Here is a 9,882-nt window from a genome sequence, read left to right on the forward strand (position 1 = left end):
AAATACCAAAATTCAAAATTTACGAATGACTGCGAGTAGGTAAAGATCATTTTTGATGAATGAACGGATAAACACGAAATTTCGAAAGCACTTTTTAAAGTGTTACCGCTTGTAAAACACTTACGAATTATTCGCAAATAGTTGTAAACTCTCGTTACGTCATCATAAATTTATCGTTAAGAATTCGTAAAAGCCTGGATCAACTCGTAACAGTTCGTTTTGCACTTGCAATATTTCTTAAAAACCTCCTATATGCTTTCATAGATTGCTGAAATGAATAATGAACCACATGCATTTTAAGTAATTTGTTAAGTGATCGTATATTCTCGTAAACATTTGTAAAGCATCCTTCTTTCACGTGCAAAAGTGGCTACATTTTAGATTCGTTCTGCTAAAGGATACATATGTGAATTGTATACTACACTAATTATGGAGAATGAAGAAAAAAATGATAACATGGATCTAAATATAGTACAACTTAGCAGTTTGTTCTATTCTGCTTCCGTTATTTGAAATTACATTTTTTTGTCTTTCTTGACAATGTGTTGTTCTGAAACCAGCTTAGTAAACAATTATTTTGTCATAGTCGAATTGAGTGATAAATGAGCCTGGTTGCTGTGACCCGGCAGGTACAGCGTGTGTTGGTATATCATACTAATGCTAAATGAAGGGTAATTACAGAACTACCTAACTAAACAACTTTAGGAATAACTACATAAGAAATTATCCACACATGACAATACAAGACATGATGGTACAGTGAAACCTGTCTAAACCAAACCTTTGATACACCGGTAACCTGTGTAAACCGAACATATTGTGAAATCAATTTTAATGCATTTTTGTCTACAGTAACTGAACAAATATCTCATTTATATCGATTTTATTATTATTTCAAATTCAGACAAAAAATTCAGATGTCGAGAAGAACACCCAAACCCTCTTGTAAAGAAATTTGATGACGCTTAAATGTAAATAAACCGGTATATATTTATTTATAAAGTAGCTGTAGCACATGATTTTGGCCTTCGGTTACCATAGCCTGTCAGATTTCTTCAAAATCAAACTAAAAAGTAATATAACGACACAAAACACATTAATTACCAATATTTCTTGACTGTGGACAGGCGCATGAAAACTCTAGTTGGGTTTATCAATTTTTACAAGGCCTTAACAGTCCCCTTTAGTACAAGTTCAAAAAATATTCCAAGACAAAACAAATACACCACAGATGTGATTCACTGAATTAAACACCCAATGCCATACATGTAATACCTGAAAATATACCATATAGACCAAACAAGATATTCACTTAAGAATACTCGCAGTTACTGAATACTACAGCTGTACATATTAAAGAATTACAATCAAAACTACAGTTATTCAAAAATATCGGTCACTGCTATTCCAGGGGACTTGATTTGGTGTAGTAACGTCAAGATATTAATAATATAGATTTCAAGAAGCATAATATACAAAGACGATTTAACTTTGTTTTCTTTAGTAGTAATGCAATTAACATATTTATGAAAACGAGCTTTAAATAGTAGAAAATAGTTAAAATCGTATTGTAAACGAATAATCTATAAAGCGCAGTTGATTAAACACTCAGATTTTGCATTGAACGAATGTGCTTTAGAGACTTAACTTCCGTAAAAACTTGGTGGAGGTAATCATTTTTAATTAAAGACCAGGAAGTGTTATTAAATTTAATAAGTTTTTAAACGTTGAAAAAATCATAGTTTTTACAAATACGAACAAATGCATGTTGTCTTATTTGAATTAAATTTCTATAATATAATAATCAGAGTTGAGATTATGTATCAAAATTCGTTCTTGTGTTACATAGTTTTCAATCCTGATGAAGATTATGCGACCATTGAGGAGATTACTCTAGATGCAACATAAGAAATTATAAATGATGATGTAATAATTCAAAATAAGGTTGTGCATTAATTCTGAAAATGTCACGCAATAATTCTGAAAATGTCACGCAATACTTCAGATAAAGGTAATGCAATTATCCGTATTCAATAATGGTTCAAGTGATATATTTTATTCTTACTGACCAAATAACCTAATGCGCGTTATTGGATGTACTTTTGTAATTCATTACCTCGGCAGATTTCCGGCCTTGATATAATATGTTCTTTTAAAATTGTGATAGAATTAACATATTACGGCAAAAACTTCCAAAGCGTCAACAGTGGGATAATCCAAATTCTACAGTATGGCCAGAACGCGAACACAGGAAACAAGGACGTTCAACAAACACTATGTAACAAGCCGAAGAAAATAGATTACATATAAAAACTAAAGATAAGGAAAATGATTTGTAGTTATTTGGAAATATTAGATAAGCGAAATTTTTAATAACTATCATTAACCCATTGACTTTTATGAAGTGCTTCCCTATGTATAACAGAAAAATTGGTTAATTTAATGTTTACACGATGCCATAAAGTATTCGATATACCTTATTTTTCGAAAGGTTCCGTAAGACGCATCTTCAAACATTGATTATATTAATTTAGGAGAATTAAAATGTGTCAATTATTTGGCGTTTCTCGAAAAGGTAAATATCACTTGTGAAAGCGTCGGCGTGTACCGTAATATAGTTTCAGATAATTTCCTGTAATGTATTTCAAAATAGTAATTTATGATTGGTCTATATATTTAAACGTCTTTTTTTTTTCGGCAATCGCCGCTTACATACGTTTCCGTTTATTCAATAATGATGGCTGAGCCGGCTATTCTGAACTGCAAAAAAAAGAAAGGTTTCTACCTTAAACGACGATAATGTTAAGGGTAACTTGACCATCAAAGACGTCAAAGGTACTAGATACGCCTCTGATTTCGCACGAGTTTATCCTTATGCCAAAACTTGCTTAGAGTAGCGGCCTTTTTGCACCAAGCTTGACCCCTTTGAATTAGGCTTCTGGAATGGGTTAATATGCTAAAAGATTAAAGCACTACAAATGTTTAAAGGTCGAGATCATGACCTCTAGGATTGTCATATTGTACCAAATCAATTTATTCACTGTGTCCTAGTTTTCCTTCCACTTTTTTGTGTACCTAGGACTTAACATCTTAAAAGTAACTCGGTTGGTGTATCTAGGAAAGCAAAGGACGTTTAATCTTGCGGTTGTTCATTTATTTGTTTTTCTTTGTGCGCATTATTACGATTATTTGCGTATTTTATTGCGTGAGTCTATTTTTCCCTAGATAAGGTTCATTTGATTACCACTTTAATCCTGGTTTCTGTGACTTGCCTGTCAAAAGATCAAGTGAATTTTATAAGCAGTTGCAAAGATAACTGTGATGAAAAAGGTACGGACGTTCCAACAAACAAACAGACAAGCGTGGTTTCATATTTTTTTTTAAAAAAAAGGTGTTTCGGCAGTGTCCTGGAACAGACCGATTCTCATGTATCATTTCCGTTTAAATATGTGTTGATTGTTTACAGAGCTTGTCTCGGTACACTGAATTTCAAGAAATATAACTTACTGTAAGTAAATTTTGATCAATTGCTTCTATTTTTAAATCTGGAATCAAAACCGAGCGAGGCTTTTTCAATGTAAAGGTACGATTTGAGTTGTAACGTCCATCTGTAATTTGCTATTAAGCATAATTGAAAGCGATTGTCAGCTAAGCTAATAAAGAAAATAATATAAGAAATTAGAATTAAATTATTCATGAAGGCCATTTTCAAGTTACATTTCGCAGAAATCACTAAACCAGTAACATTTCTTTATAATTGTATTTTAATCAAAGAAAACCAATGATAAAAGTTTATTCTGAAATATTCCCCTTGAATTGTTGATTATATTTATATAATACGTGAATTGACGTCAGTTAAATTAACTTGGCTCTGCTTGACATTTATGATATTAGATGCAATTACATTATTAATGAGACGTTTGATGCTTTGGGTCATTGATAAATCAAGTGGAGACATTGATGTTTTTTTTAAGCGAAACTTAAGTGTACAGTTTGAATAGCGCAAATCCAAGATTAATAACTGAACGTACTCCGCTTCTATAGAAAGAGGTATACAAAATTCTATTATAGATAACTGTTTTAACTATTTGTCAAAGCACTGGTATCAAAGACAATGATTATCACATTCAATTGACTCACCAATTTCTTGCTGTACATCCTCAGCCAATCCCGGCCATCCTTGCTATCAACGTTGACCCCTAGATTGACTGGGAAGTTGATATTGTGTACTTTCGTGGCCACTTTTAACATTTCGATACGAGAGTTTATTCAATAAATGTAATAATTTCCTGACTTCTTGAAAAATTAACATTGATTAAAAATGTTTTTTGTTACTGGGTGAAAGTGGTCTTCTTATATCTCACCAGAAACGATTATTTTTCAATGGTGCTCATACCAATGCTATCATATTCATTTACGAATTATTGCGAGAGGTTACCGATCATTTTCGATGAATTAACGGAAGAACTTTAAAAGTATTATAGCATATTAAACACTTATTATCATAAAAAAACCAAATTATTCATAAACTCTCGTTATGTCATTGTAAAGAATTCATTAGGTATTCGTAAAAGCTGGGATCAAATCGTAACAATTGATGTTGAAGTCGTAATATTTCTTGAAAAACTCGTTGATTTCTGATATATATTAAGAATAAATCGTGAACTGTTAGGTAATACGAATCCCATTCATTATAAGAAAATCGTCATTGTGTATTCTAGTAATGAATCGTAAAGCATCCTCTTTCATTCGTAAAGGTGGCTACTACACAAGGAGAAGTGTTAATAATATGAGTTTGGCACTGCCTACAACCGAGCATCGCACTTATTCATTTTTCTTACCTTTCTCAAGGCATCGGAAAAAGGGGCGATCGCTGAAAGGTGTGAAATAGGATAGGTAAACGGTTGTTATATTTTTTTATAACAATTAAGAGTACTGGATCTAGATACTGTAAATAATTCTATCGCACTAGACTTCTTACAATTTGTTTTCTGGAACAGGGTTATGTTTATACAAGTTTGAAGTCATCAGTGCAGAAGTTTTATGGTCGAATCTGGTCCGCTTAAGAGATTAAAACTGATTCGTAAGAAAAACTCGTGCAATTATGATGTAACTAAGGTTCTAGAAGTTTCATTTGCATTAGAAATCGCACTTCGTATTTCCTTTCTGAATACCATCTGTCATTCAGTTTTGTCTCATATAACTTGAACATGGATTCAAGAATATAGAGATAACTGTTAAGTCTGATGTATCTCAAAATATGCCCTTTCATGAATCATTTAAAAACTTTAGAGGATGGTGACTTGATAGATGCAAATACTGATATCTGATATGTTTCAGTTTTTTTAATTAATGTATTGGTATCCAGTATACCAAAGGAGTCATTTGTCACTTTTAAAGAAAATAATGTTGAGGATGTCAATAAATTTGTAAGAGAGTCAAGAGACTTCGTAAGTGAACTTGAATTTTCTTTAAAGGTAGGAAACTCAATCAATTCGTCAAGATTTAGTTTTATTTACCAAAACTTGATATGAAATGAAATGCACAAATTCCAATAAATATTTCATCTCAGTACTGGCAATTAGTTTTTGTTTGTTCGTTCTCTTTTTTATCGTTTTGTTTTGTTACAAACCCACTAGTTGAAGATGGAAAGTACCAAACTCTCTGTTGGTATCTCATCTCATATTTGTATCATTTATTATTATTGTTATTATTATTATTATTATTATTATTATTGATGTTTCATTTGTCGTTTGATATATCATTGTTTGCATTTACAATACTATTATTACTGTTTTTATCATTATTTGTTGTTCTTTTGTTGCTGTCTTAATTGCATTGTCCCATTCTTTTCCTATTCTGCTTGTTTTATCATATTAGGCTTTGCTTTTTTTAGTTTGTTACTTGTGTGTTATTTGTTCTATACCTTTCTGTTTTACATTTACTTATTTTCACTGTACTTTTTATTACCTCGTCTTTTAGGTAATATGTTTGCTTCAAAATATGAACTAATAAAAGGGAAGTAAAAACTACATTTTGATACAACATGCATGTATACGTACGCTCCTACTATATCATGATCATGTATATTGTTTTATCGGTGATGTCTCGATTACCGAAAATATGCAATACTTCCAGGAACGCCAGTTCTACGTCTACCTTATTAGGACAAACAATTAATTCCGAACTATGTACGTCATTTCCGACTGAACAAGTTCGAGGCATTTATATTTCGGACCATTTACATATATTGGACGTTCCTGACAACCTATCTCTATCACAATGGAAGTTTCAATTGCCAGAGAAAGAAAGAAAAAGACATTGATTCTTTAAAAGTCTGGCAAATGTATACATTTAAGCATATTATAATTGTTTCGTCCACTAGTAATAGTTATAATTGTTTCTCCCATTATTAATAAATATATCATTTGCATCAAAAGTATATAACATTACCGTACAACAAGGGTTCACATTATTAAGTCATATACGTACGTTGTGTTGTTGATTTCCATTAACTCAACTAATTTTCACCAGTTCACGTACTGAATATCCATTTCCATATCATTGTCCACATAGCTTACAAACTTAATATTAGAAATATTAAATAAGGAGGTAGACCTGGTACATGTACAATATAAAACAATCTCTCTAAGAACATTCTTTTTCGTAATGTCTCTGGTTCTTAGTCTAATGCATTAGCTGATTTTTGTAGAAATCCCTTAGGAACAAAATTCCATTTCTCATATAAATCACCTCTTACCTATGTTCCTATATACTGCTATGCACATTTTCTTACATCTATTTAATAGGGTTTCGTATAAAGATAGGAGTCACATTATGGAATTCACTCGGGTCGCCATTTGTTGGATTAACCCAAGATCATCGTAGCGCCAAGTTCAAGTCAGATTTGTCGTTTGTTAAACCTTCTAATGGATATAATACAATTTTGATCAGCTAGTGTACAGCACATTTTCGATTTGAAGCTCCAATTTTTAAACTGTCGGGACATACCGCTAGATTTGTCTCTCTTTTATTTAAACTGAAGATAGTTCGCATATATGCATGACGTGATAGTTCCAACGAGTCGTTTATTGGCTGAAATCGTGCGTAACAAATCCTTACGGGAAAATCCTATTCTAATATCCGCCAGGTTGGTTTCTACGGGACGATTTGTTTACAAACGACGTTCGTAAGTTCCCGTCGAACTCCGATGACTCTTGTCTGCTTGATCAAACTCTCGGTGTTGTACGATGTTTGCGTATAATAAATCCGAGATATCCGAAATGCATTTCGAGTTCTTCGGTTTTTGGACACACCATTTAAACGTAAACAACATCTCCTAGCAACCCAATCGCTGTACACATGGCCGACTTTTGACAATGTAAATATTGGGACCGAGAATTAAAATTTCACCGGAATTTAACGATTCAATGTTTAGGGAGAAGCCATTTGGCTAAACAAATGAGCAATTCATTTACGGCAATTTAAACATGGTAGGTGTCAATGAAGTCGTAGAAAATATTTTCATTCAAATTTTAACAATATCTTATTTATGTGACGCCGAGTATAGACAATATTCCAAACAAATAACCTAGACAATATTTTTTTTTGTTCCATATATGAAAATTTCTGCTAGTCAAACTGGGATGGTGGTATACATTATGTTATTAATTGGTCAAGTAAAATTCGTCGGTTTTAAATCTAAAATTTATTGGGTTCAAATCACCCAACGTTTATCGGTTTTGGATCACCCAAAGTTGATTACCCCATTTCTTATTTTTAACACCTATCCAATAGGATTTCACCACTACCGGTATATTCATGCCACAACTGAAGGGGAATGTTTGTCGAGCTATGAAACCTAGATTTAACCCATCATTTCTGTTGAAATGCCTGTACCAAGTTAGGATCATTGCGGTATCAGCTACTGCGGTGGTGTAATATCTATTTTGTCAAATTCAATTTTGGACTGACTTGATTATTATAAACATTTGATCAAGCTGCAGTGAAACACTTCTACCAATTTTAATGATAGTATAATGTTTGATTTAATGCTTACCAAAATAACGATTTTTTTTCCCGTAAACTTGTTGCGGATTAGTTTAATTTTTGTAATTGCATAAAGGTATAGTATATATTTAGGAACATTCTGTAAGATGATCATGTTGTATTGAGATGTGAATTAACTTAAAGTTAAAAATAACAAGCTTTTACTTCTAAAGCAGTTTGAACGAAATTACAAGTTTTGGAAAATATTATGTTAACTAAAATAAAATTAAACTTTTCTAAATTACAAATAAGATGGAGTTATGTTTCGGGTAATTGACTGCGTCATATTGTGTTACTGGTATTTTAAGAAGTCAAATAATAATTAAAATTAATAACTTTTATAAGCACTTAGACTTTTGTAGCCCAGTTTTTGGGGTTTATTTGGGGGGGTTTTGTTTTTTTATTTTTTGTTCTTTTTTTTTTTCAATCATTTAAAAATCATTTATCATTATTGATAATCTGGGTCATTTTGGTGACTTGTTGCGATTGTCATAGTCACATTTTATCAAAAGCTGCTAAAGTCATTTTTCGAGTTTTTCGTTAAAATTTGCTTGAATTTGACACTTCAAATATAAATATTATATATATGGTTGCTTGATGATAGCTTAGTTCCGTAAATGTAGAAGCTTAAAAAATAAAAATATAAGGTTTGATTTTCGCCTAAACAATTTATAAAATGTAGCCAAAAAATTTGTAAATGGTAAATGAGAAGGATGATTGCACCTTCTTATTATTAATCACCAATGGGTCAGTTTCTACCACTAATGGATATATTTCTCGACACTCATAAAAATACTAATACTACAATGTATATGGTTTAAATTTTGCTCAGTCGTTGAATGGTTTAATCACGTATGCTTCAAGTAACAAGATATTAACAGTTGCGTTGCGTATTTAACTGAAAAGTACTTTAAATTTGGTATTTGGTATATACACCTGTGTGCCACAGAAATCCATCAATCAGTTCAATAATATTCAATAAATGCATCAATTGATACAAACGCAATTGATAGAGCGTGAAAGGGGCTGTAGCTATATTAAGTTTAACTGTATAGTCGCATCTACTAAATAAATCCCATTGACGAAGTTTTAACTGTGCCAGTCATTAGTACATAGATATAGAAATTGTAATTGGGTACGCTTTGTTTAACACCCTACTCACGCCCTGTCGGATAAATTATCCGAACTTGGTCCGTGTCTTACTAACGCCTCTGTTATCGTAACCGTTTCTACAAATAAGTAATAGGAAAACAATGTAGCTATTTATAGATTAAAATATATCTTGAAAATCAATAAAAATAATTGTAATAGATTTCCAACTTAGAATTGCAGTAGCGGTTCCAGACCCTCGGACCGGACCCAAATTTTCCCAAAAATCCCTAGGAATTTACAAAATTTTCCCGCGTAAAGGGGCCCGCCCTTGGATCCGCCTATGAATTACAAGATTATTTTCCTGGTCATTGAGGAAGATAAATAGCAAAATGGCGAATCCTTGGAGACGTCGAACAGTGACAAAACCACGTACTGTCATAAAACTGGAGCCATCAAAGATATATTTCAGTCAACAGTACATAAGCAGTACGTTCCAGAATGGGACACCTATCGGGAATTTACTAGATAGCTTAGTGGAAAAAAAAACTAGTGTTTACCACATTCAAAACATAAGTCACTTGGAGAGGAGATAGATATTTCACCCTTGACAACAGAAGATTATGGGTGTATCGCCATCTCCAAAAAATACTTCAACAGCGACAATGGGATATGTACAAGGTGATGGAAGTACCAGTTGAATTGTGGGAAGAGTGTGATCTAAGAAATGAAAGAAAGTTTTCT

The sequence above is a fragment of the Perna viridis genome, chromosome 8, assembly GCF_037379345.1.
Source record: "Perna viridis isolate PV_CMFRI_1.1 ecotype Kerala chromosome 8, ASM3737934v1, whole genome shotgun sequence".
NCBI classification, from domain to species: domain Eukaryota; kingdom Metazoa; phylum Mollusca; class Bivalvia; order Mytilida; family Mytilidae; genus Perna; species Perna viridis.